At 39.9% G+C, this 26869-nt stretch overlaps 1 long non-coding RNA gene across 2 annotated transcripts in view; it reads right to left on the minus strand.

The window, feature by feature from the left end:
* Positions 1-4414: 4414 nt before the first annotated feature.
* LOC144588639 (uncharacterized) overlaps positions 4415-26869 on the minus strand; it is a 41849-nt gene continuing 19394 nt past the window's right edge. For both annotated transcript variants that reach the window (XR_013544276.1, XR_013544275.1), the window contains one exon: positions 4415-25460. This is a non-coding gene — a long non-coding RNA (uncharacterized LOC144588639). The remainder of the gene's footprint in view (positions 25461-26869) is intronic.

The raw sequence follows: 26869 nt of genomic DNA on the forward strand, positions 1-26869 counted from the left end.
TTGAAGTCATGGATTCCATCCTGACAAGATACTTTTGCCATTTTGGGCAACAGAACCTGGAGCTTTACAAGCCACCCCAAGACCACCGTCCTTGTGACCTAAACTTAGTTAAATGGTTCAACAGGTCCTTCGTGACACCATGAAGACTATAGGATGCTTGAAGGAGAAAACGTGAGCTGTATTAAACTACCAACTCTGTCAGGGAAGTCTAAAAGCTCAGAGCATCAAAATGGCTGGAAAATCTGAGTGATTTTCTTCACGTTTATGTTAAATTGTTACCACTTACTGTCAGTACATTCTGTATGTTATTCTTCGCCACCTACAGCTCCATCTCAACCATGTGTACTGTATACATACTTAAAATTTTGCACAAGTGTTTATACACCTGAGCCAGTTCTGAGGATTCTACACCTGAGTTGCCTAAGCCACACCCAGATCTTGGATGTAAGCAGTCCTGCATTTGGTTTCCATGGAAGGAGGGCTTTGCAGTCAGGAGACCTGGGAAGGATGACTTATGGCCCTGGACAAAAGCCCTCTTAAAGACAGCCATTAGAATCAGGCAGGATTTGCTGGCCACAAGATTTGTTTTCTTCTTTATTTTTTATTTTTATTTTTTATTGATATAAAAAGTCAAGCCTCTTTACTCTGCTCTACATTGAGTTATCATCAGACTTTGAAGAAAGGAAGAAAATTATGTCAATGTTAAATCAGAACTGTTCCGCTTAGAAGAACATGTTCCATTTGCTGGAGACACTCTAGAATAGAATCAAATAACCATGTTTTCCCATCATATGGGGAATGTTGCAGTCACTCTAGGTTTATTTATCTAGAATTACCTTCTTGTGAACTAATTATTTCTCTCACAAATAGGACTCGTGGGAATGGGACTCCCCTTCAAAGGAATGGGACTCCCATGCTCGTCATGTGGTCAGTAGGGATGCTTTTCTCATCCTTGCACACAAGGCGGCAAGGAAGTACAAACTTACTCTCCTCACCATGCAAGAAGGCAAGATACTTTGTGCCACTCTCCATAAGAGAAGACAACACTAGAATGTGACTTCCATGTTTACAGGCAAGAAAAAAAAATCCAAGTCCCTTTTTTTGTTTCTGTAGTCTTTTGTTGATTCCCAAACACAAATGATTCATTTAACACAAGAGGAGTACACAGAAGTTTTGTGCTTCTTTTGAATGCCCTCTTTTGCGAAATCTTACTGTCACACTTTGTACGTCAAATTGCCTGACATTTTTTTTCGTTCAATAGCATTGCAAGGGCTGTTGTAAGGACATGGTGGTATGACCAGTGAGGGCTGGCAGCAGCCAATTAGAGCATCCTAGAGGATGAGAATTTTGAATCTGTGGAAGAGCCTGGAACCATAGAAGAGTGTTCTTTTCACTTTAGTCATTCCTTGTGTGGGTGGGATTAGTGTGTGCTCAGCTTCTAATCCCCACCATTTTGAATTGCTTTTGCCGCCTGTCTGCCCACCCACCTGTGCCTCCATCTTGAAGCTTTCTCTCTCTTTTTTTGCTCCTTTTCTTCATTTTTTAGATCCCCCCCCCCAATTCTTTGGATTAATTTTGCTGTTGGCAGGCAGCTAGTGTTTGCCAGTGTGCCATCTTGGAATTAATTTTTGGATTCCCGCTTCCAGTTTTGTTAGGATTCCCCTGTTTGGTCCTTTCCTTTCTTGGATTATATTTTCTGCCTCCCCAGCCTTCCTGCTGGGCTCAATCAATAGAAGGCATCAAGGGGTAGGTGGGAGAGAAATCCCCTCCATTCTAGTAGGTTATGTCTGTTGGGGGCCTGGATTGCATTTATTTTTGCCTTTATTTTCACACTTTTCCTGGTTTTAGAGAGCAATGTCTGTGTTGTACTTTGCTATTCTTTCCCTGTGTGGGGGCATGGAGGTGCTTTCTCTATTTGCTTTTCAAAATTATTTTGTTGATTTACTGTGTATTTATTTTGTATATTTTTGTGAGGGGGCTTTTTGGGTGGTGATTGTTGTTGGTTATAGCATTGCCTGCTTTTGAAACAGATACTTTTTTCTGTTGCCTTACCTCTGCTTTTTTCAGTCGTTTTTAAGGGTTCTTTATGTCTTTGGACTACTATTGACAGAAAACACAAATGGGGGAAAATGAAATGAAATAAGCCAAAGGAGGCAGTCCCTTTCATGTAAACTTAAAGAACAAAGAGGGGACCAACACACACACACACACACAAGAAGCCAGAATGAAAAAAATAGAAAAATCTTCACCATGTATATCCCTAGATAACACTATAGTGTCTTGCACAAATTAAGCAAACTTGTGCAAATAAAGTCAATAGCATTTCAATGCAAACAACACAAAAGGACAGTGGTGGCTCCTTTGCTGCACAAGCCTATGAGGATTAAAAGATTCCATCTTTTTAAACAATTATCTATTTGTGCCGTTCTTGATCTCTGTCTGTGCTTTGCTTCTTGAAGTGAGTGTTTAGCAATATTGCACAGAGGTAGTTTACAGAAATTGCAGAGACCTTTATGAGAAATAATAGCACTCCTTGTCTTGCTCTTGAGGAAGGGAATCTCACAGAACATGAAAATTCTTTGTCAAGGGGTCTCATTGAGTCAAGAAAGCTTAAATTGATGAGAATGAAGAATTTAGCAAGTTATCTCCTTACTGCAGCTTAGTATCACCATGTACATATCAGGGTGCTTTGAACACAATGGTTTAAGATTATAGTCCATGGACCCCACTGGGGGCCCATCCATAAACTTCAGGGGGGCTGTGAACCGGTGCAGCTCCCCCTTTTCCATTCTCCTTTCTGTTGCTTTGACGTTTACCTTTGTTTTTTAAAAAAATTCTGTCTGCCAAGGTGGTATTTCACTCTGGAGGCAAGATTCATAGGTTTCATCAGATTTTTCAAAGGGATCAGTGACACATACACCCCCCCCAAAAAAGGAGGGGTTAAGAACTACTGATTTACTAAAAAGTCTTTGTGGACCATTGCTGTTGTTTATGAACCTCAAACTTTGAATGGCACAGACTGAAAAACTAAAGGGCATGGTCATTACAGAGACAGCCTTATGATTAGGCAGCCCCAAATCAGCATAAAATCTTGGGGGCTAAGAATGGCAATAAGATGCTAAAGAACAGAACTGTGTATGTGTCTAAGCTAGCTTATTACCACCATCTGTAGTAAAGACCTGCAACACTGAAGAAAGATTTAGGCAGCGTAAGTCATATATGGATAGAGAGAATACCTTCGTTTAGGACAGATCACTTGCACTCATCCCTGCTCATGTAAAGTTAAAGATAGGAACTGTCTTTAACATATTTCAACATTTACAAAAGGCAAGATACAAACTATAAAACAAAAACACATTTATTTTATGACTTCATTTTGAAATATTTATGTCCTATTTAATAATAATAATAATAATAATAATTTATTGTCATTGTAAGTATATACACATACAACGAAATTCACTATTTCAATTACACTTGAAGTGATGGAAAAAAAAATACTTCCCTCATTGATTTTTCTGTGAAAGAACAACAAAAATGTAATAAAATGATAAATTAGATAACAAAGCCACAGCCACAGTGTAAGAACTACCAAATAAATGCCAGAAAACCTATAATACATTCCATGTATTACCTTCTCATCCATTGCCTCTTCAAGCATTCAGAAAACAGTTGAATCATCATATGTGAGCTCTACCACCACCTTGTCACCATTTTGTTTATGTGAAAATAGGCAGATGTAAAGAGAAAAGTAATTTCAATCAGTGGAGGTTCTGTCCATGAGCCAGAACCCTGGATAATATTGAGTTCTGGCTCACACGGAAACTCTCCACATATAGAAGAGCTTGTGTTAACAACTGACACTCTTCACAGGACCAAAGTAAGGACAGAGAAGGCGGGGGCTCATCTACTCAATTCGCTATGTATTGATTTGACCCCTTTTTGAATTTCTAAAGAGGGCTCATGACTTTATGAATGTGATTTCAAATTTCTTCCATTGTTGGTATCATCACCCACCAGATTTTTAGCACTGAGAAGATACTCTGCCCTTTAAACATTCCCTCAGACATGTGATAGCTGTTGTGATGGACAGTCCAAATACCTAGCCTGTCTATCACAGTAGAACACTGATGTGATAACCAATGATAGTACAGGGGGGCAGAACCAGGATAATAAAAGGACAGAAAGACAGTTATTGATAGTTAGAACTAGTGAGAAGTTAGTTTAGGCAGTTAGGGCCGTGGTTGTGTTAGAGAGAAGAATAATAGAGAGATGGAGAAAGAGATAGGAATAAGACAAGTCTTGGAATGTTTATGGGGTTAAGATTGGTAAGAGTTAAACATGCTAAGAAATAAATAAATAGTTGAATATAGAAATACCTTGATTAAAGTGAATCTACATAAGCAAACTTAAATGTAATCAAAGCAACGTTTATTGAATGAATAATAAAAGACCATCCATGATTTTCTTTGTATGATTTACCTACAAACCCATAAATAAATATTGTTATATTGGACAACACTGATCTAATAGTCATATTTGGTACAGAGAGGAACATATCCTCTGGTGGCAGCAAAAAAGGGTGAAAAGTACATGTCAGGTCCAAAAGGGAACCTGGGTGTGTAGAAAAGAAACAGGGGAACTGGGTGTGTGTGACAGCTGTTTATCTGTAAGTAGAGAAAACCCACATGACTAAGGAGAATAACCCAGCCACACAGGCAGGGCCAACCCCGTCATCTTTCCTAGAGAGTTGGAATGCTCTCTTCCTGGGCAGTTATGATTTCACCATACAATCAGACCAGGCTCCAGCCGTATTCTGGCACACACCTGAATCTATGTATAACCATAATGTATATATTTAATAAATATCATATAAAGTGTGTTGCATTAGGAAAATTGCTCCCGAAATGTACATAATAGGCAACATTTTGCACAAAAATGCACATATAGGGAAAATGAGCAGACATTGATTACAAGCAGCTGTGTGAATCTTTTAAATGTATGTCAGAATTTTGAAATGACCCATCCTTAATATGGGGGGGGGGTTGGAATTGGAAACTGCGGGAAAACAACATGGATCTGTTCGTCTTTCCCTGTTTACAGGTGAAAGCAACCATCCCAGGTTTAGGAAAGAGGAAGAGAGCAAGGCACAATATCAATGGAGAGAAACGCTTGAGTCACTTTGTTGCAATTCTGAATGCATTGCTCAACTGATTGAAAAATATTCATCACATTTTAATAAAGTATCTGACAGTGATCATTTAACGAATCCTTTTCTCTCTGTGATGCAAATCATTTATCTTTTCTATTCAAATCAACTTATTTTCCTCCCTTGCCAACAGAATTCAGGAGCTAAAATGCATCCGGGTCACAAGATAAGAGTTAACTACAATTTGAAGGAGAGCTGTGTCTCCCAGTCCTTCGAATCCCATGACAGCAAGGACAGCAAAAACAACATATTTAAATCCTTCCTAATACCATGTTTTCTTACACTGTATAATTAGGACGTCGGCCAGGGCTATAGATCTTTTCACATTATCATTGGATAAACTGCTGAGTGGCTTATTAGCATCATATATTAACCGACCTAATAGCAAAAAGATTATAGTAAAGGATGCTTACCATCTTGGTCTATGCCCAAATAAGAAAACAATCATTGTTGTCCATTTATTGGGTGACATCAGAGAATGATTGTTGTTGTCCTCTAACAACCACAACAAAACTTTCGTTGTAGTCTATATTTGTCTGGTATTTTATGTTGTTGTGGGGTGATAATGTTGATGTGGGTTTAATTTCCTTTATATTTACTGTCCAGAGCTTTCACTAAGTTGGGCAGTATATAATTCCAATAATTAACTAACTTAACAAATCTGTCTCACTGATCATATGGATATTACACCTGTCAATGTTGCATTTCCAGTTTAGTTTTGCCTTAGGATTAGAATTCAAGAAATGAAACTGATCTGACATGTTTCCGTGAGGTGGGGAGAGGCAAGCAACAAAGACTGCAAAAGAGAAGAAAGCTTCCTCATGCAAAGCAAAGCAGTCTGGCTCCACAAAAAGAAGACTATTACCATACATTATCACAAGGTTTCCTCACATTCAACAGCTATGATTTGCAAGGACACAGCTGTCAGACCACCAACAGAGAACCATAGGGTGAGGGTCACCTTCTCTTCTGGAGAGGAAATAACCTCCCTGCAATCTCAATTTTATTACCCTATTATATAGTTTAAGTAAGACAAAATAAATACCCATTTTCCAGCGAGGTTATTATCAGATTTCCCCATGCTGGTTTCCTCTTCAATTCAGTTGGACTACACTTTCCATCATCCCCAGCCAGCACAGCCAATGAATGGTGGCAGTTGAGGGAAGAGTCCTGTGGCCTTCAAGATATTGCTGGAGTACCACGGCCACAATCCTATGGCCATGTTGGCTGGGGCTGATGAGAGTCGGAGCCCAACAATGCTTCATTTACAAGAACAAAATAGTACTTTATGGAGAGCATTTTTGCATCCATTTATGCAAAAATTGCAACATAGAGAACCTGGTTAATCTTCTTTGGATGGTACTCACTGATGCAGCAGAAGTTGTAAGCACTGAACTGTCCATTCTGTTCCTTTCTAGATGTCATTCGTCACACCCTTCCTGCATGTACAGAAGCAGTGAAGCTACAATCATAGTGATGACAACCTTTCCCATTGTGTTAATACCATAAATGATAAAAGAACTCCAGGCTGCAGTTTAGAGATCTTAACTGAAAAGTAGGTAACTTTGGCAGCCAAGGGATAATTTTCAAATTAGCCAGAATTTAGAAGGCCAAAGGTGATTGAATTAAGAATTCCCAATCCCAAACAATGCCTTCCCATTCGTTACTGAATCCCCATATCAAATCATCCAGTGGCTACTTTTTTCTTTTATTTGGGCAGATGTGGGAGATAGAGTGCTGGAAAAAATACTTCATTCATTCTTCCAGAGCATATTTATGAGGACTGATACGGTCCTCTATTTGTGAATGAATTAATCTATGTGTTCAAAATTACAGGCTGGAAATAATCTCACCCCTATTTAGAGATGGGATATTCATATTCATCTTCCAGTCCACTTACCACTTGCAGTGCAGTGTCCAAGCCATTGTCATTCACACCACACAATCGCAAAGCTAGCCCAATCGTCACTTCCCCACCTCCCTGAGCCACCGGCCACTCAGCAGCTGAGCAGGGAACTCATCATCCCACCTCCTTGCCAGGATGGGCAGAACTGCAGGGAGTCACGGAAACATTGGTTGGGATACTCCCATGATTGGCACGGTGCAAACAAGGATGGCCATGTGTACCGCACTACAAGCAGTAAGTGGAGCAGCTGGTTCTGGTGGGTGGGTCCAAAGGGCCCAGCCACCTGTGGTGGTGATATTTGTATTCATCTTTCCCGGGAGATGAATGCGAATATCTCATCTCTTTTATTAAAGACAATGTAGAGGTCAGTTACATGATCCAAACTGTAATAATGGGAAATTTGCTAATAAATTATAATAGTAAAATCATGATCAGAACAAAAAAAAAAGATTTTTATGTGACTGAGAGCATTAGAGAACTAATGAAGGGATGGGTGAGGAGAAGTTTGTTTCAGACTGGGTTCTTTTGACAAGAATTTATCAAAGCTCATCATCTCTTCATATTCAGGATAGAAAGAACTTGAGTTATTTTCATTTTTTTAATGCACATGGGAGAAGCCAAAATTGAACTCTTTGTCCTTCAGGGTCGAAGGTTTTGAGTGCTTTACTCTTAACAGTCATGTTTGCTCTGAATTATGGTTGCTGCACCCTTTTCCTTCTAAGAGTGCAGCGTAGTAGATACAGTGACAGACTGCAGTTCAAGAGGCCTGAGTTTGAATCCCTTCACTACCATAGACTCTCATGAAAGGGAGGAGGTGGAAATGGCAGAACCTTAGATATCTCACTTACCTTGAAAACCCTGTTAGGATCACTGCAAGTCAGTTCTGACTTGATGGCACATAACACATAGCCTCATTTTTAACATGTTCATCTCACCTTCTGGCTAGGATACTCTAGTTGTAAATTTCCTGCATTTCTGGTGGGAAGGGTTGGACTGAAGTTCAACTCTACGGTCCTCTGAGTCAATGAAAAAGGTTACCCACCAAATTAATTTTTGGGTGACAGGTCTCAGAATCCCATAGGCAACACCTTTCTAGGCTCTACTAAAATAGACATGCATACATATGCTGAAAAGTCTTCTGGCACCTTAATGCATATACACCCTGCATGTATTTGTCACAAGAGCAGCTGTTTCAATCATAGGCTGAAGCCAGGATGGAACTTAATGGTCTCTTTGCTGAAAGCACAGTGTCCTTCTCAGGCAGAGAACAGAATAAGGGTAAACATCCCTGGACACTACAGACTCTACACTTCACAGGCAGTATGAAGCTAGGCTTAGTTAAAAATTGTAAGCATTTAATAACCCCTCCCTTCCATATTCAACAGAAGTACCTAAAAGAATGTCTCTTGGCTCTTCCTGTCTGGGCAGCCTACTCCACTTTTAGAGGTTTTGAACAACAGCTCCCCCAGCCTCACGCTAAGAGAGCCAAAAGTGAGGGATCATGGGTGTTTATTTATTTGCCTTTTGCCTCATGCAATGGGTTTAAGGGCAATTTATACCCTCTAAAACAGTTGAACTCTAATACATTTGGAGGGCATCAGGTTGAAGGGGGCTGTCTGCAGCTACCATAGGAACATGTCAACAGTAGTTATTTCACCAAAACAGTAGTTATTTCACCCAAATTCTCAAAATCATTTCAACCTGTTTTTAGATAATGTTTTTTTCTTACACTGTAGTTTCATTGGATTGTATTATACTCTGCTTTGAAGGCCTTGGTGTGTATAAAGGTGATAAATACTTACTCCTAGTAAACAGGTGAATTTTTAATCCTTCCCATACCCATAGATTCTCTTCTGGAAATGTCATTGAGGCTGAGAGGTGACCCTTAACTCAACATGTTAAAGATCAGCTTTCCCATTTAAGTCTTAAGCTGATGTAGCATCAAAGAGGATGCACTCAATCCCTAAAGAAGGACACAGAAGAATTCCAAATACCATTTGGCCTTTCCTGACATATTTGTTTTGCAGGATATTTTCTCCAGAATTAATTAATCAGAATGATTTTCAGGATGCAAAAAGTGCCAGCAACATGGAAGGTATGTTTCGTCTCAATGATTTAGGCATCTGGCTGAAGAGCTAGAGGTTGGGAGTTTGATTCTCCACTTAGCCTCCCTGAGAGGGACTGGACTTGATGATCCATAGGGTCCCTTCCAGCTCTGCAGTTCTAAGATGATGATGATGATGATGATGGTGGTGGTGATGGCGATGGTGATGATGGTGATGGTGATGATGGTGATGATGATGATGATGATTCAGTCTTCTGAATATGAATAAGAAGACTTCAATACAGCTTACTCTTGACTAAATATCCTTTCTGCTTCATGTTTTTTAATTCCTTAAATGTTGCAGTTAATGAGTATAAACAAGGAATACTTTTGCAGATCATAATATTCAAAAACTATGATATCAAAAATGATAGACGAAGAGGTTCCTTTGTGTTTTCAGAGCCATTGATTCCTGTGGAAATCCCAAGGGTTGTACTGGAGAAAATTATCCTGACGTAACATGAGGGTTTGACTTGCTTAGAAGTTCCTCTCAAAGCCGGTATCCAGTTTGCATGGATGTCTGGAATGCAGGTTTCTGTCAGATGCTGATTACCATTCTTCCATGGTGTAAAGGGAAGTGGAGAACTGGCATGTGAGCAGAAGGCATTTGGGCACCTCATCCAGGCATGAGTTTGGGTTAGGGATGTAAGTTTCTGCTTATTTTATTGTCACCCGTGAGAAGAAAAAAGTTTTAAGCCTTCTCCCTGCTGGGCAAGATTAGAAGGCTTTTGTGTATTTTTCACATGTTGGGATTAAAAAAGAAGAAAGAAATAAAATTTCCTGACTATGTGTTCTTAGCAACATTTCTAATATTTTGGATTTGCTCTTTTTTGTATTTTAAAGCTTATATTTTGCGCAAAACATAGAGTATGGTTTTACACAAAATAAAAGGGGTTAGCTAGTGTTTTGTTCTTGAAAACTGTAATTAAAGTCAGCATTATATTATTTTTTATTTTGGAAAAAGATATTGGGGCAGGGTGCCTGAGAGAAATACACTCTTTAAATAAACTGTTTTTAAGTTACTTGTCGTTTTAATATCAGTTACAGAAATCCTGTTGCTTAATTATGCATGCAGAAGGCAATAGTGTGACATTCAATCACTTGTAGCTGACAATGAACAAGTCCCCACAGGGATTTTCAAGTCAGTGGTGACTCATTCATTGCTACGTAGCTAGAAGTGACTGAATGTTGATGTTTGCTTTCTTCATGTGTAATTGAGCAACAGGATTTCAGCCATGATGTGACTGTTTTCAATATTGTGGTTTATTTTGTTTTTATTTCCATATGTGTTTCATCTATTTGTGGGCTGCCCTGGATTCGTATATATGGGGAAAGTTATTATAAAAACAAACCAAAACAAAAGAAGCTATGGAAATCGGAGTCATGTGCTTAACTGAAAATGGAAATTGCAACTGTCACGCATAACTTTCATTCTGTCAGCAGCTTTGGTGGGCTGAAGTCATTTCCCAAAGGTATGGAATTGTATGCCAAAAGACAAAGAAATGAATCTAAAGATTTGGAGAGCAGTTTCTTTAAGGACTTCACTATATTCTGAGTTGCTCCACTGCAGTCAGTTGCAATAAAGAATGATTCAAGTAGTACTTTTATTAATTTTGGAGTGCAGCAGAACAAGCCAGGGTTTGTGATTAGTTTCCTCGTGGAATTTTAATCCCAGCACCAAAATGCTCACAGGACCATGAGATGGCTAGGGCTTCTTTTTCTATACGGGTGTATCACTACTCAGTAGGGCTAAGTGCTCATGATGTAGCAGCAGCATAGACTTTATGGAGAAGGATTGCTCCAGTTCCATATAATAAGAAATCTGCTTGAACTCAATGTAGACTTGTGTCTAGATGGGCGGGGTATAAATTTAATAAATACATAAACTAATGGGTGTATTTGGGTTGCATAGTGCTAACAAGCTGCCAGTGTGATGTGGTAGATAGATAGACTAGAACTTAGAAGTCCTGTGTTCAAATCCTCTCTTGGTCATAGAAACAGAGCATGAGACAGCAACACAACCCAGGACATGAACAATAATGATATTTATCATCAGCCATTGTCCCATAACTATAACGGTAACTATAAAGTGAAGACACAAAGAGATTAAAGTTCTCTCTCCTTATAATAAAATGAAAATGTAATATAATTACAAGAGAAAGAACACAATCTTATTGTTTTTTTGCATAAGGTTTGCATAAATTCCTGCAGCTAATTATGGCTATTCAATGAGGTGCTGGGACACATCTCGGCACATGCCTGGTCATGAGTTCAATTGCACAGCTGAGATGTGCCCTGGAACCTCATCAATTAGCCACTATTGGCCGTGACAACTTACACCAATTTTGCACAAACACCAGTAGAATTCATATCATAATTTTGTTAAAATGTATTTACTTCAAAGCTCTTGATCAGTTTTCCAATGAAACCTCAGGTCATCCCCATTTCATATGGAAAGGTCAGGGATTCTTTTTAAATATTATAACAGCTGGCCATGAAAAGTAGAGCTACCAAGGAAAACAAATTCAATGCAACTCAAAGTCAGGCACCTTGTTAAAAGTTTATGAAGAGTAACCAGAGGAGAACTACTTATGAAAATATGAATCTGTTCTGTAGTACTTCACACTAATTGGACCTCTTCATCTGCTGGGGAGAGAGCCTAGAAACCATTTAAGACCATTTTAAAACAAAATCAGAAATGTGCAGCTGGTATTGGTGCCCCTGTAAAAAGAAGGGCAGCTGAATTGCATAAGTAATATGTTTACCTTGTTGTCATGACAACAGGCCATGAGGTACGGAATAAAGTTCAACAGCATTTTGGGGACATTTTTGCATTCAGTAAAAAAAGGAAAGTACCCAATGTTTTGGGACCTTTGAAATGATTGCCTATTGTTTACATTGCTATCTCTTTCAATTGTCCTTGCTTGTTCTCAATGAAATCATCAGATAGCCAAATTTACTTGTGTCCATAGAATCACTTGAAAACATCATAGAATTGTTCACGTGACTTATGAGATGCATGTTGCTAACAGCTTCATGAACCAATGGCAAAGACTTATGTAACACCCAAAGCAGGGAATGAGCTAGAGAGGCGATTGAACCATCAATGGCAAGAAAATCTGGACTACAAAAGGATGAGGAAACTGCAGAGAAGCTGTGTGCTTTTCATCTGTCTTCACTGTGGAGATATAGGACAGATACCTGCCAGGAACATAAGTTTCCAGGAAGGAATAATAAGAAATGATATAGCAGAGACAAGAAAGCATATTCTAGAATTTATTGGAAAATTACAAACAGACACCACCAGTGCCAAACTGTATCCATGAGAGAGTCTGCACTAAACTCAAGTGTGAGCTTTCTGGTCTTCTAATTAAATATGTATCATATCCCTAAGATGCTCTACAGAACTAGAAAAATACCAAGACCAATATTTGAAGAGAGAGTCCACAGGGGATCAAGGGAAATACTGGAGGCTTTTTTAAAAATTGTTTTGCTTCCTTTCTCCATCCCTCCATAAAGGGGCAGAGGAAATTTTAAATTTCCCAATATTGTGAAGTGGCTAAGCTGTCTTCTTAAGCTGCTTGATAATATTGGGAAATTGATAGGAGAAGGAAAATTTAAAGCAGCAAGCTCCACTTGGGTTCAGTCTCAATAACTGAATGTGCTGGAAATGGACCAAAACAGAGCAACCGACCTGCACCTATATAGTCCTTGACAGGCACCCAAAAACGAATGGGTAGGAACACTCTGGGGATGGGCTGGCTCATGCTGACACTTATGTCATCTGGTCACCAGCAAAAGGAGTGAAACCAGCTGAGATGTTCACCTCCTTGAGGCACCTACGTTTTGTGCCCTCACAAAGGTTCCAGTCATTTTCCTTTCACTGCCACCAGTGGATTACCTCCACAAAATAAATGATGTTTGATCAGACACTTGTATGGTGAATGCAAAAAACCCTCTTTTTTTATTAAAGTGAAGTCAATTTAATAATCACAGAAGTTCTTCAGATGTACATACTATATTGCCATAAAATGTCCACCTTCTCTATCTGTTTATGTTAACCAGTCTCTTACTCTTCTGACTAACTCTCACTGACTCACTCCTGACTGACTCTTGACAGACTCCTCCTCTCAGGGTCTGCCTTTTAAGCGCTCTCTCAGCTCCGCCTCTCCACCACATTTGCATAGAACATGAATAATACATGACGTACCTAATAAAGGGTGAACGCCACAGACCTCCCCCCTTAAATATGTTTGTTTGGGAGGGGAAACATGTTTTCCATCCCAAACACACATGCATCGTTGCATGAAACTTTACTTACCCTCTGGCATCATTTTGCAAGCAATAACAATATTTTATTATAACAATCACAATCTCTTTTAGTCTAAACATTCCAATACAATTCAGTAACATACTTTACCTTATCAGTTATACTTACTACATTTAACATTTTCAACCTTACAGAAATATGCCACAATCAGGAAACTTTTACATAGATAATTAACCAGTAAATCAATAGTCCATTCCAGTTCATTTTTGAAGTCCTTGAATCATTCTCCATGTTTCAGTTCATCAATATTCAGTTTTTCCACACTATACACAAACAGGACATTTCTTATAACATTATCAGCTTGGTTTATCCCCCGCCCCATCAGTCATTTGACTTTCGAGGCACGCTCTGAGTCTCTTTAACTCTGTGGTTTGCAAAGTCCCAGTCTTTCACCTTCCCATTGTAGTCAGATGTCCTGTGGACTGGTCTGCTTGTTATCACCTCCTTCAGCTGGTCGCACGACTGCTGGCACTCAGGGGTCCCTCTGATGATCTCTGGCTCCTTCTTCCTCATTCTCTTCTGTCAACTGGCAGACATCAGCCACTCAGTTGTTCACTGGACATCCTCTGCTTGTCATTTGTCAGTGACGTCTGGCTCAGGGCTTCACTTTCTCCACTGGGGAAAGGGTAGGCAGTTCCCTCTCCACCCCCCAAACATCTCTGGATGCATCCCTCTTTGAGAAGTCAGGGCTTACGCCTTTCTCCTCACTCACACATTCACCCATAGGTACTTTCATTGAAACGGTTTCCCTCTGTGGGGGACCACTATCATGGGTCACTTTAATATTCTCATGCAAGTTTCTCTTAATTGCAATCCACGATTGGTTTGTTTTAGATGCACTGAATATGTTAGCTGATTCTATTTCTTTACTGTATTCAGTGATATGCTAGATAGGGTATTAAATCCTTGTAAGAATTTAAGGACTACTTGTTCCGCCCCTGCCAGTTTTCTCCCCTCTATAGTTCTCAGTTCTACTACTTGGTCCTCAGGACAGAATATTCTTTCCTGGGCCTCATACAAGCCTTTCTCTTTTTCAGGAGTACTTCCCAAGCTTGGCTCTGCCACTTCTAAGGACTTTTTTCTATATAAAAGCTCCTTATCCGGGCAAAACTTTTCAGGGCATTCAGGAGATAATAAAGTGGGTGTACTGGTGGCTGCTTCAAAGCAACCTACCAAACTAATTTCCTCCTTCTGCTCCTGAGCCAAACTATTTTTATTTGGATTCTTTAGAAGCATAAGATCAGCTTCTGACTTCCAAAGAGACTTTTTCCCTCCAGGCTTCCCTCAGCTACTGTATCCATTTCTGCTACAGTGGGTGATTCCTGGCCCCCTTGTGAGCGTATAAGTACAAAAGCACTCTTAACATGCTCTATCAGATGTAAACCCTCTCTATATGTCAGGTCTTTATCAGTCATGGATCTGTCTGGGTGTTCAGGGGTCAGTGGAATGGGATTCTCTCTAACTTTTGTAGTACAATCATTCAAAGTACTATCTTCCATCTGTTCTTCAATACAGGAAGCATCATTAGGGGTTTTCAAAATAACCTCATCAGCCATTTTGGTTACCTTATGGGTTTTTTTTCTAACTTGGGGCATCCCTGGTTTGTTTCAGAGGTTTGGGATTCTATTTTTCTCTCAGGGATTGTTAACTGGTCTCTCAGGGAACCTGTTACTTCAAAAGCACATGCTTAGTGAGATCTAGCCCAATTAAACAGGGTGTAGGTATTTGATCAGAAATTGCCACATCCCAATTTCCAATCCAATCTCTATAATTTATTTTCACTTTAGCCATGGGTAAAATCATTGGAGTAGAACTTATTCCCTTGATGGTAACAGTCTGGTTTGGGAGAATTTGTTCTTTAGGAATCACCTCAGGATGACACAGGATTATGTTAGAACAAGAATCAACCACTCCTGCATAATACTTTCCATTAATAAGAATCCTCTCACCAAGGTTATGTATTAAAATATCTTCTGCCTTTACTAGAAAACAATGCACGACCTGGGCTAGTGACAGATCAGAATTTTCTGTCATGCCAATTGCCATGGGAACAGAACTACCATTGTTACAGCCTCCCTCAGTGACTTCAACTGGTTTTAAACAGTACACTTTCTTGCTCTGATTATCATCCTTTCCACTTTTATTCTTATTTTTTATAAAATTTGCCTGATAATGCCCAAACTCCCTGCAGTTATAACACTTTAAGACCTTCTCTCATTCTGAGGAGATCTATTTAACTTTTTCCTCAGGGTTCATTTGGGTCTGAGAACTAGGTCGTGCTAATTTAGGTGAAGTACTACCCTGACCCTCTTTCCCTGATGCTTTGCTGGGGTAATTTTTATTAAAGGGTTTCTTATGGTGGTTCCAGTTTTGCCTGTTAAAATTTACCTCAGAGAACCTGTGTTTCGAATCTCCCCAATGTAATCCGCTCTTTCACCTGCTTCTAATAGATTTTTGGGATTTTTGTCCTTAACTAAATAACGCAATACCCCAGGCAAAATAGAATAAAATTGTTCCAACCTCAATCACATTTTTCATTTGCTCTAGAGAAGTGACATTCTCATGTTCCATCCATTTATCCAAACATTTAGCCCCTGTGTGGGAATAACATTCCTCAGGCTTTTTGGTAAGGGAACAAAATTTTCTCCTCAGGTGTTCTGCATTGATACCAAATCTAGAAAATACAATTTTTCTATATGCTTCAAAATCTCTAGCTTGCTCCAGAAGCATCTGAGAATACAGCTCACCTAAATCTCCACTTATTTGGGATCTCAAAATCATCATCCTTTCATCATCCTTAACATTAAAGTCTCCTTTCAAATGATGTGAGGAAAGATTCAGGGCAGTCTCTCTTTCTATATTGGGGAAATTTCTTTAGATCTATCTTTGAGAGATTTCCCTCACTAGCACGGTTATTATTGTTGTTATTATTTTGAACAGTAATTTCTAATAGTTTCATCTGTAATTGAAATTCCATTTGTCTTTTTTCTTGCTCAAAAGCTATTTCTGTCTATTTTCTTGCTCAAATGCCATTTCTCTGGCCTCTGCTCTCTTCTTTTCTCTGATTTCTAGTTCCCTGAGCTCCAGCTCCTTAGCTTTCTCTTCAGCTCTGGCTTTTTCTCTAATTTCCATTTGTCTTGCATCTTGCTCAGCTTTGAGGTGTAGTGCCTTAAGCCTGAATTCTTGTTCAAATTTCCATTTTTCAAAATCTGGGGATCTCAGAACACTTCCTCTCCCTGAGGCACCCTCATGAGTCTCCTCCTGTTCCACAGCTAGAGAGTCTCCATTTCCCTCCACCTCCTGAGGTAAACTTTGTGACTCTTGAGGATCAATTACCTCCATTCGTAGCTTCCTAATTCTTTTGGTTGGCATAAGTATGTGTACTTCTTTGATAAGAGCTGGTTTCCATTGCAGAGTTAGTCAGGCCTCTTTTTAAAACACTTTTTCACTGTTGTTTTCTTTTTCCAGTGTTTTTCTGGGGTACTATGTAGCCCTCACTTGGCAGCTAAATATGGCTACACTTTTTCTGGCACTATGCAAGCCACGACATTTCTTGGTCTGAGACAACCTTCTTGCTTCCAGACACAAAACAAATTCTGTTTTCAAGCCTCTGCTTTTTATGTTCCTTTCACCTCAGACCTGTTCTGACCCTGGTTTCTGCTTTTTATCCACAATCTCTCCCTCAACACTCAGAGCCTTGGATTTTGAGCTAGCCCACTGGTCTGTTCAAATCCTGAGGTAACCTCAAAAGGAATTTTCCCTTCAGAGTCATTCCCTATCTTAGTCCCCTCAGATCTGGAATCAGAAGCCCCACCACTAAACTTTACCACTAAAGCTCTAGCAGGTAACCTACTTCTTTACCACAGACCTCTGACTAAAAGATACCCTTGGCTCAAAGAAAATTCACTTTTAACTTTGGCTTTACTGGATTCTTTCATAGCCCGCCGCTGGACACCAAATGTGACATTCACCTCCTTGAGGCACCTACATTTTGTGCCCTCACAAAGGTTCCAGTCATTTTCTTTTCACTGCCACCAGTGATTTACCTCAATCCACAAAATAAATGACGTTTGATCAGACACTTGTATGGTGAATGCAAACAAAACTTTTTTCATTAAAGTGAAGTCAATTTAATAATCACAGAAATTCTTCAGATGTACATACTATACTCTTGCCATATAGTTTCCACCTTCTCTATCTGTTTATCTTAACCAGTCTCTAACTCAATCTCTATCTCTTCTGACTAACTCTCACTGACTCACTCCTGACTGACTCTTGACTGACTCACTCCTCCTCTCAGGGTCCGCCTTTTAACCTCTCTCTCAGCTCCACCTCTCCAGCATATTTGCATAGAAGATGAATAATACATGACATACCTAACAAGGGTGAACACTACACCAGCCCATCCCCATAGCAGACCAAACAATGGGACAAATGGCCATGTTGTTACCCCCAATTTCTACCACATAACTCCTACCAATATGTTTATTGACAGTTTCAAATAAGCATTGAGATATGAATGAGTCAAGACTCAAACTTTGCAGGAGCTGTGATGATCCTTTTTCAACAAGACTTTTTCTTCTACGGTATATGCTTGGAAGTTTTATTACATTTTCTGCCATTACATTTTATTTAGAATATAAGTTATTGTAATTGGCTAGTAAGGGTGTGTTCCTTCATGTTTTATGTACAAAACATGGGCAGAGGAAACCTAAACTTAACTCCACTGCAGAGAGTGGAAAGTGTGTTTCTTATTCAACAGAGGAACACATATGCACAAACTTGATGGATGCAGTTTTGAATTGGCTGCAGACTTACACTGTGTTTAAGATCGAACAACTAAAATTTCTTATGTTGCCAGTCCTCAGTAAATTTAAAGGCTATCCTGTGAGAAACTTAACACTGCATGCCCTGATAACATCCATTCCTTCATCAGACACATCACTTCTCCACTGCACTTTAGAACAATATACAGCAGTTCTCCCCACTTCTCATCCTTCCCTCTATGTTGCTTGCTTTTAACATTTCATCTGATCAAAAGGAAATGCTTTGAAAAGCTTGTGTATTTTTATGTGTGCACTTCTTGTACCAAGGGGGTGTTGATCTCTAAAAGTACCACAGTATGTATTTGGTGCCAACAGAATCCCAGCTTTTGCTGATAAATAAATAGGAAGCTGAGGAAGTGGCAGTTTTCTCCACAGAGGGTTCCCTTAGGGTTCTTTCTTAGGACTGATGCTATTCAGTTTATTTCATAAATGACCTAGCATTAGGAATGGATAGTGAGGAGACTCTGCTTGCTGATTACACCAAATTATTTAGGGAAATTATAAGGATAAATGAATGCAAGGAGCTCCAAAAAGATCTTGCCAACTTGGAGGAACAGGCATTTAAATGGCCAATGAGATTCATTATAAGCAAATGTAAGGTGAAGTGTATTGAGGAGAGGGGGATCCCACCTTCCTGTAAGCACCGATGGCATCTGAGCTGGAAGTAACAGAAGCTAAATTCTAGCACTTCTTTCTAGGCAGAAAAACTCTGGAAGGTGATAACAGCTATGGCCATTCCACTGAACAGCAGCTAATGTTCCTTGAAAGACTGGTATCTTGGGGTTCTATAGCTCAAAGGGCTTCTACTCAGTAGTTGCTATATAAAAAAGGCAAATTCCATGTTCAACAGAATCAGAAGTGGAGTAAAAATAAATAAATACATAAATACATAAATAAACTTGGCATATCATTCTAGTCTCATATAGATCTATGGTTCTGGTAACTGCATTGGGGGGGGGAGATGTTATAGACGGAAAGAGTATAGAAAAGTAGGGGCGGGAATCACAATTCCATACAAGGAAAGGTAATGTTAGGAGCTGCTTGGCTTAGAAAAAGGGTGAATAAAGAGAGATGTCTGTCTCTCATCTCATAGCAGCAGAACTTTGGGCCACCCACTAGAGCTGAATGGTTAGAGATTCAGGACAGATGGTATTTTCAAGTACCGGGGAAAACTTCTTCACATGGAGCACAGTTAAACTGTTGGGGTTTGCTACCACAAGATATGGTGATGACTACCAATGTGCATGGCTTTAAAGAGTGGCTAGGCTTATCAGTAATGAAAAAGTTCAGCTGCAATGAACTTGTGCTCTCCCCAGCCTCAGAGGCAATATATCTCTATATACCAGTTGCCAGAGAGCATAGGCAGGGTATATTGTATGTATGCTGTTACGCTGGTATTCTGCTCATGGGTTCCCCATCAGCAGCTGGTTGTCCATACAGTGAGAAGAGAAGACTGGACCACATAGCTCTGTGTTCTGACAGGGAGCAAAAGAATAACCATTGACCAAAAAAAAACCTATGGTAAAGAGAGGGGGAGGGAGAAAGAGAGAGAACCAGGGTTTTAAAAGGTAGAAAGTTTCAGAATTAGGAGAGGTTTATAAATATTTTGAGGAAAGGGGAGCAACCCAAAGCTACCCTAAATGTTCTGCATTTGAGAAGCCATGATTAATTTGTTGTATGAGTTATTGTTACTGCAATAGACATCATTGCTATTATTATTGCTATGACTACAAGAACTTACTACATTTATATGCTATTTTCCCTTTGATTCCAAAGCAGCCCATGTGATTACTAATCTACATTTTATCCTCACAACAACTCTATGATACTAAGAGCTAACAATCCACTGACCTGAGCATGGAGGGTGTCAAAGCAGGAAGGGTATCCTTCCCCAAAATTATTTCGAGAGATGCCCCCACCATGTCTGGTCTCATGCCGCTTATGTACCCAGGTTTTTGTTTTGTTTTTTTAAAAAACTCCACTGTTAAGTGAAGGTTCTCTTGGGTACCTTGTAATGAAATATGGTGGGGGGGAGGGGGGATACCAACCTGCCATATTCTTCCTTGACATCAATAACATGAAAGGTTAACTTCATGATTTTGGAGAAATCTCCATACAATGAGAACAGGATGGAGAGAAGGATCACATGTGTGAAACGAACAAAAAAAATGAACAGACCTATCTGATAGGCAAATCACCATCTTGTGTATCATGAAGGAGTTTGTTGTTCTCAGTGACTGACTTAACCTTCAGAAAGGTTCCCACCTCTACACTTTCCACAGATGGTTACTACTTTTATGGTGGAAAATGAGCCCACAGCATAGGATGCTTCAGTTAGTTTACATTAGGATGCTGTGAATTGATTTGCCATGTGTATTATTTTCTCCTGTACTTTTAAACTAAGGTTAGCCATAGTGTAAACGTGCCTGGGCAACAGAGCCAAACAACACTGGCTCCTGGAGAACACATTAGTAATTAGCTATAGGCAATCTGCTCAGGCATTTAATGCCAGTCTAAAGTAGCAGAGAATTCTGATGACTCCAGCCAATCCCATTTTGCAAAATCACTAATTCCCTGGTCCTTTATGTTTTAAAGTTTGTTGCCTAAATAGGGAATGATTTTCCAGCATCATGTTATTGAGGTGTTCATAATGTCTGGATTTATTTATTTTTTACAGGGAGCTTCTATTTCATCATCTGCTTTAAATAACTCACTATGCCAATAAATCCATTGAAGAAAATGTCCAACTGTTCATAGAGTTTTACAGGTGTGCACTGTGGAAGTAAAATCAGTGCCGACACACGGCTCATCCTCTCCAAGCTAAATTGAGGAAACACCTGTCCTTCTCGGCTGCAGCACAAAGCCAGAACAGCCCACTACTGATGTATTTGCCCTTTATGTCACTTTTGAAGCTTTTCCTCCCACTTCCTTAGAACAGGTTCCTAGCCAGCAGGCCCTGAGGCTGATCGACAAAAAGACCTCTTCTCCCCAGCTTTCAGGAATATAATTGTACACATGAAAAAGAAACATTTTTATAACCTAACACCTTCTAATGTCATGCAAAGTGTTGATCTAGATGGCCCACATGACCTCCCTCAGTTCTACACTTCTCACCAAATCCAGCATGACCCACCCTAGACATTATGCTCCCTGTGGCAATGAACAAGATGGCACCTCCCAGTTCTCTGTGCAGATGGTGGCTTGCCTAGCAGTTGAATCTTATTTGAAAACTGACAATGGTTTGACATCCTCCCTCATACCCCATGCTCTTCCCCTCCAAAATAGCAACAGGTTTCTTCGGCATGACAAGGTAGCCTCTTTGGGACACTTTTGTGTACTTCAGTGTCTGCTACCTGAGGCAACTGTCTCTCTCTTCCCACATTCACAAGGTGGACATTTCCTGGACATATATTTTTCTTCTTCCTCCTATTCCTCCTCCTTCACACACACATTGCCTGCTTTGCTCAAAAGCTCAGAGTTCACACATCAAACACAGCACACTACACACACAATTTTCCTAAGAATCTGTCACAGCTCAAATTGCAGTTACAAGTCTCTCCAGTCAAACTCTCTGCTAGTTCATTATTTCCTGCTAACAATGGCCTTTCTGAGAAGGAATCCCCTACCCACTGACATAAATTTCCCATCTGTATGGTATACATTGTGCTTTGCTTGCACCATAATTCTTGCAAGTGACACCCTCTGGGTCCTTTTGTTCTCAAAATGTTACACCCCCTGAATTTGGGGGGTTTGCAATTAAGATCGTAGCTGTTGTAACCGTTCACAATGGCACTGTTCGACAATACCAGTGGAAGGGTATTATTTATCAAAGGATATATTGTAATCTCTCGATAGTAAAAGATCAAAGATTGCTTCTTACTTCAAATGGAATTATGATGCCATAACATTTGATATTATTATAGCTGGTATCAATCAGTCTGACAGCAGGCTGCACAGAAGGGTTTTCAGTCAATATCACTGACATGCTGGAACGACTGAAATACAGCAACCAAGGGCCGAGTTTGGATGGAAACTGGTGTGACAGAAAGAAACAAGGGCATAAATGAAGGCATCCTATTCCTCATTTCAGCCATTTGGAAATCTTACATGTCTACATGATCTAATGAAGGCATAGGAATGTAGGGTGTTTCCTTAAGTTATTCACAGTCGGACCCATGATTCATCTCTCCCAGCATTGTCTATTCTGACCAATACCAAATCTCAAAATTTTCAGGCAAGATACTCTCCTAGTTCTAATAGGAAAACCCAGTAAACACTTGGATGCTTACCTCCCACCACTGCCAGGTCTGCTTACCTTCCAACATCAGACAAGGTTGGGTGTGTTCAAAATGATATGCTGTTCCTTCAGCTAAAATAAATCAAAGGAACTTGTGTTCAAATAAACAGATTTAGAATGAGGGTGTGGCTTTACCATTAAAGCAAGTTATTTTTGGACAGTTTCAAGACACCTGCTTTTATGAGAATGGGAAACTTACTGCCTGGGACAGTGATTGTTTACCCTGTGTCCCCTGCTTAGAATTAATTTATTAGAATTTATTTATTATGGTCAGGTGACCAGCCCACAAAACATATCCATGGCTAAAACATACAAAATACAGTTCAAAAATATACAAACAATTCACAAAACATACCATGTAGCCCAAATACACAAGATGCAGTTCAAAAGTGTATGCCCAATCCATAAAACACACTACATGGTCAAAACACACAAAATGCATTTTAAAAAGTGCACAGCAAACAATCAACCGTGCACTGATTGTAAAACACGGGGAGAATAAAACACAGCACCTCTACCAGTATCCCCTGGACCATTGTCCCTTTGGTTGGGACCATAACACCTCTCCATGCTAGACAATAAACCACCCCCATGTCAAGACCAGTCAACCCATCAACTCAGGTGACTACAAGGGAGCACTGTGCCATTGCTGCTGCACAAGCTCTTGCTGCAGAGCATGTAATAAGGGAGTCTTGATCAGAAAGGAGTAGCTTGATGTAAAATTCATCTGGTCTCCCTGGATATCTGAGAATGATTGGGCTCAGGAGATGGGTGCGTAGATCTCTATAGAAAAGACAGTACAGTAAAACATGACCTATGGTTTCCACTGGGCCATCATTACACGGACACAGGCAATCCGAGATAGGTATATGTTGAAATCTTCCCTCCATGAGCTTAGAGGGTAAAACATTAAGTCTCACTAATGTGAAAGCTCTTCTGGTCTTTGTTGACATTGTGCTTGTCAAATATGAAGATATTGTAAAGGCATTTTTAGTGACAACACTATATTTGCCTAACTGGCTCATATGCTTTTGAAATTCTATGTCCCAGACTCTTGGTTTGAGTGCTGCTTTAGTGCCGCCATGCCCCATCACCAAAAGTACAATGGGTGGAAAAGCCCATTTGCCTTATTCGTGGCCCCCGCTTGTTTCACCAAACACAGAGCTCACAAAGGTATCCCAACATGCCCTTTAACATGCTGCCACCAGTTTATCTCTTTATCAGCCTATATTTCCTGTGAAAGACTGAGGTCCAATCGGTATTGAACTTTTAAACAGAAACAGGTTTATTGATTACAAGTTGTTTTAGGAGTAGTTCTTAAGCCCATTCTGAAGGTTACACAAAGGTTCAGTATTTTACTTTAACCTCTTCTATCTTAATTAATACAGCTCACACTGACTAATCACTCCTTAATCACTCTCTCTACCTCAAACCCCAAAAAACTCTTTCTCTCTTCTCTGTCTCTCTGACTGAACTCTCTAGACTCTGACTCACCCTTCCCTTCCAGTTTCTCTGGCTCCGCCTCCCAACAGCTCTCATTGGTGCATGCCAGTCATTACCTGGTTATAATAACGGGGTTCTAAAGATGAGCCTCCCATTTCTTTCTCACCAAGAAGGCTCAAGAATCCAAGACTAAAACTAAGGATGGATGGATTTGTCAGTTTGGCTTTCTGCACTGGGCATTTTTTAGAAGCCTCAATGTTTTTCTTTCCATTTATCAAGGAAGTTCTGGGTTTTGAGTAAGGTCTTAGTAAAATAAATAAATAAAACTTTTGCCCATTGCTGCACACAAGATTCAATAGTCCATATGCTTACCAGGCTAAAGACCAATCTAGATTCACAGAATCATGTACCTGCCGGCCATGTAGCAATTAACAGTGAGGAGCTTGCCAAAGGAAAGATCAGGATGCAATTGCTCATTGCAAATGTGGCTGAATTTCCAGGGATTCAAAGTAAGACTTTAAAGAGCTAAGAAATCAAAGTTCTCTGCTTGCACAGACATATCTATAAGCTTTGATTTTTCATTTTTCTTTCTAAAAAAAATTAAGCTCTTTCTGTCCCATTTATGAAGAACTTTATGAATTTGAATTCAGCATGCATTTGGTGTTATGTCTGGAGGAGACAGCGCCAGTTGGGTGTGGTAGAACTATCTCATTGGCTTCCTTCAGGTATTCGTGAAATTTATGCAGATTTATACCCCATAGTTGTGTTGGAGAGTGAGGTGTGGTTTTGTGTGCATATGGACCAATCTGAGCTGGTATCTATGCCTAATACATAAACCAGCTAACAGGCATGGTTTTTGCCACAATTCGGATTTTTTTCCTCTTTTTTGGACTATAATTTCCAGAAACTTCCCAGTGGGAAATTCTGAAAGTGGTCGCTTATAAATATATGTATCTTGTGCATATTTGTTGTTGTTGTTTAGTCATTAAGTCGTGTCCAACTCTTCGCGATCCCATGGACCAGAGCATGCCAGGCCCTCCTGTCTTCCACTGCCTCCCAGAGTTGGGTCAAATTCATGTTGGTAGCTTCAATGACATTGTCCATCCATCTCGTCCTCTTTCGTCCCCTTCTCCTCTTGCCTTCACACTTTCCTAACATCAGGGTCTTATACAGGGAGTCTTCTCTTCTCATGAGATGGCCAAAGTATTGGAGCCTCAGCTTCAGGATCTGTCCTTCCAGTGAGCACTCAGGGTTGATTTCCTTCAGTTCTCCTTGCAGTCCAGGGGACTCTCAAGAGTCTCCTCCAACACCACAACTCAAAAGCATCAATTCTTCGTCAGTCAGCCTTTAAAAAAAAAAAAGCTCCACACAATCATAATTACTTCCAATCGAAGTATAAATGTCATTAAAAGATGAAAATGTGTTACAATATTAGTCAATTTGTATGTTTTTTTCATTATCTGTATTGAAGATTTGAAAAATTACTTTTCTGCACTTCAACTTTCCCTTCAATGGGAGATTCTGAAAGTTGTAATTGTAAAAACTTGGGGGTCCAGGCAGGACTTTTCCAAGCTTTCGTTTTTGTAGCCCATTGCCCTCACATAGGCTGCTATGAAATTCTCCTGTCTCACAAGCCACCCTCGGCTGCCAGCCGTGCAGACCCAATCCAAAGACAAACTCTCAAGATATAGAGAAATAGGTTTTATTCACTCAAAGAACCCAATGTGTTTGGGCCACTTAATTATTTTGTGTCTATTTTCAGGGCCACAAAACAGCCCCTGAAGAAAACAGCTTCTGACAAGGCCACAAAGTAATTAACTGGCTCAAATGTTTTGGGTCCATAGTATCAAAACCCCATTTCTCTACAACTTCAAACTCCATCTGTCCTTCAGACTGGGTTTCATCAAATGTTTTCAGTTTGTTTCGGTGAAAACCAACTAGACAACATATACTCCAAACAAACCCTTCTAGAAGCAATAAAGCAAAGAGTCCTGCTAAGCAATAAGCAGACAAGTCTCCCCACCTTTCAGGTGTCCTCCAAGAAAGTAGTGTATCTACTCCCTCCCACACAATATAACAGGCCTGAAAACTGCTGGACAGATTTGCTCTGTACATGAGCTCATCTGAAGTTTCAATAATTGACCATTTTCTTACCAGATACATGCTATACAGTTAATTTGTTGAGTTTACGAGGACTGCACAGACCAAGAATCCAGATGTTAAGAGGGCACACTGTGGCATTTCAGCCCTTTTATAAAACTGCCACTGGCAATGCTACTGCCATGGTGCTGTGATAATAAGCCCACAAAGTTAACATTGTATGTTTTAGGTTTTGTGCCTTCCCGTTAGTTTTAGAATCTGGCCATTCTAATTACATTCAAGACTGTATGCATTTCAGAGTGCCTAGATTTGACATATGTAAACAGTCTGGATTTCTCCAAGTGTATTTTTAAAATATAGGTCTCAGGCTGACATTATGCAGCAGTTTCATGTTGCTACATAGAAAAGGTACAGGTCATCAGGATCCAAAGTTCTGACATATCGATATATCATGAAACACGGCCTTTTGAAATCTGAGGTAAGAACATTTCTATCCTTGTGGCCATACTGATTAAGGGGTGGTGGGAGGGGTAGACCCCCCAAAAAAATTACTATTCCTTTTTCTAATCTCATTAGAGTTCTTCATAGCTCAATGCTTTGGGTAGAGGCTGGGAGTTTGATTCCTCACTGTGCCTCGATGGGCTCGATGATCCA

Source organism: Pogona vitticeps, chromosome 4 (assembly GCF_051106095.1).
Source record: "Pogona vitticeps strain Pit_001003342236 chromosome 4, PviZW2.1, whole genome shotgun sequence".
Taxonomy (NCBI): domain Eukaryota; kingdom Metazoa; phylum Chordata; class Lepidosauria; order Squamata; family Agamidae; genus Pogona; species Pogona vitticeps.